Below are 2,500 nucleotides of genomic sequence, written 5' to 3'. Positions count from 1 at the left end.
TTTCATATTCATTCTACTTTCAGTCTGGTGAGTCGGGTGTTAAAACAGTGAGGGCTGTGGCCATTAATCTTCTGACCTCCATAGACCCTTCCTAATGTCAATACAGCCATCTAATCATATCCCCAAAATCACGGTAATAAAAAAAGAGTGTTTCAGCACTGAAGGAGTTAAACGAAGATTAGACTGATTTATTGATGAGAATAACCGGTGGGAATAAACAGCTAGGCTTGTTACATACTTTAAAACTTTCCGTCTCATCAACTCTACTCCTCTGACTGACTGTCTTCAGCCTCTTTCTTTTATCGCTATTTTCATGCTAATTTCTCTTTTGATCTTGCTAACTGCATGCCTCCCCTCCTGCAGCTCGCTGTACAAGGCTTTCTTCTTCCTCTCATCCCTATCCTGTACAACAGACAGTTCTCTCAATCTTTCATACCTTTCTCTAGTAAATTCTGGAACTCGACCCTTGCCTGTGTCTGCATTTTCAACTTCCTATGACTTGAGGTTTCAAGATATTTATCCCTATCCTATGGCTAACTCGATCGGATCTTTATGGAGACTGGTGACTGAGTGGGCGTTTTTTTTTTTTTTTTTTATCATTTTGTTGCCCTTGGCCAGTTCTCCCTTCTTACATAAAAAGAAAAAAAAATTACAGGGACTGCCACGTGTACGCCTGGTGGCATCTTACACTACACTTGCTTCTTGTTCCTCAGATCTACTACTACTACTACTACTACTAATAATAATAATAATAATGCTACTACTACTGCTACTACTAATGTTTATGTTATTGCTGTTATCATTAGATTTTTCCTCCCTGCTTTTTGTTGTTAATCCATCTTGCTCTCTTACTTCTTTTCTGCTACTTCTGCTACTACTACTATTATTACTACTTCTACTACTACTACTACTACTACTACTACTACTACTACTACTACTACTACTATCATAGTTACAATAATGAGAATAAAAATCACATAAACATAAATAATAAATAGCACCACCACCACCACCACCACCACCACCAGCACAACAACAACGACAACGACAACAACAATTATGATAACTATGATAATGATAATAATAATAATAATAATAATAATAATAATAATAATAATAATAATAATAATAATAATAACACTAATAATAACAATAACACAGTGGAGCTTTGGAATAAATTTAGTTTAGTCCTTCACATTCTGTCAGGCTGTTTGGATCATGAAAAGTTGAGATCCAGGGACAGTTTTCCCTTAATAAAATCATGGAAAGTTAATTGATCCCTTTTGTTGTGCCCCGGAAAGCCCTTCACCCAGCTGCTCTTGCCATCCCCATTTCAAAAATAAATAAATAAATGAATAAAATAATAATAATAATACAAACAATACGGAAGGTTGTAGATGGCGAGAGCCCATCTACCAGAGACTGTAGATAAGTTCTTCTATGATTACTTAGTATTAAGAATAACTTACATAAGATTATATGCTTTTGTTACCCTTGGTCAGTTTTCTCCTATTAATAAGGAAAAAAAATGCGAGGATATATTACAGAAAACATTTTATCAGTGGAGTTGTCAGGATTGTGTTATTTAAGCCATGAATAATCTGTTTCCCATTCATGTCCATATTTTTCAAGGCGCTTCTCCTTTTCTCCCTGTATTTCACCACCACGGTCGTCTGCTGGTCACCCAACCAGCCTTCCCCATTACGGAGCGAGCTCAGAGCTCATAGACTGATCTGAGACCACAACACACCCCACACACAGGGAAAGCGAGGCCACAACCCCTCGAGTTACATCCCGTACCTACTTGCTGCTGGGTGAACAGAGGGTTTGCCCATTTGCCTCGCCGCGCCCGGGACTCGAACTCGGACCTTTTCGGTTGTGAACCAAGCGTGCCAACCACTACACTACGCGGTGTGTGTCTGTTTCACTGTTTGTTTGATCTGCTACAGTCTCTGACGAGACAGCCAGACGTTACCCTACGGAACGAGCTCAGAGCTCATTATTTCCGATCTTGGGATAGGCCTGAGACCAGGCACACACCACACACCGGGACAACAAGGTCACAACTCCTCGCTTTACATCCCGCACCTACTCACTGCTAGGTGAACAGCACCTACACGTGAAAGGAGACACACCCAAATATCTCCACCCGGCCGGGGAATCGAACCCCGGTCCTCTGGCTTGTGAAGCCAGCGCTCTAACCACTGAGCTACTGGGTGTGTGTGTGTGTGTGTGTGTGTGTGTGTGTGTGTGTGTGTGTGTGTGTGTGTGTGTTTTGGGGGGCGGTGGAGAATTTGAAGAGGTATGAATTGCTCAGTATTACCTATGGCAGAGCAAGGACCCAGCACATAAGCAGCATCCTCCACCCCTGCCCTCTCTAGACTGACAGCCGTTCGTGGTGGTGGACTGGTGGTGGAGGCAGAGGCGATACGATCCTTGTTGTTCACGTATGGCGAAACCCTTAACAAACTCAGTACCAGAACATGTTTTCATATTCATT

Source organism: Portunus trituberculatus, chromosome 6 (assembly GCF_017591435.1).
Source record: "Portunus trituberculatus isolate SZX2019 chromosome 6, ASM1759143v1, whole genome shotgun sequence".
NCBI lineage: Eukaryota > Metazoa > Arthropoda > Malacostraca > Decapoda > Portunidae > Portunus > Portunus trituberculatus.
The sequence above is the reverse complement of the archived record's forward strand: the minus strand, read 5'-3'. Positions refer to the sequence as shown.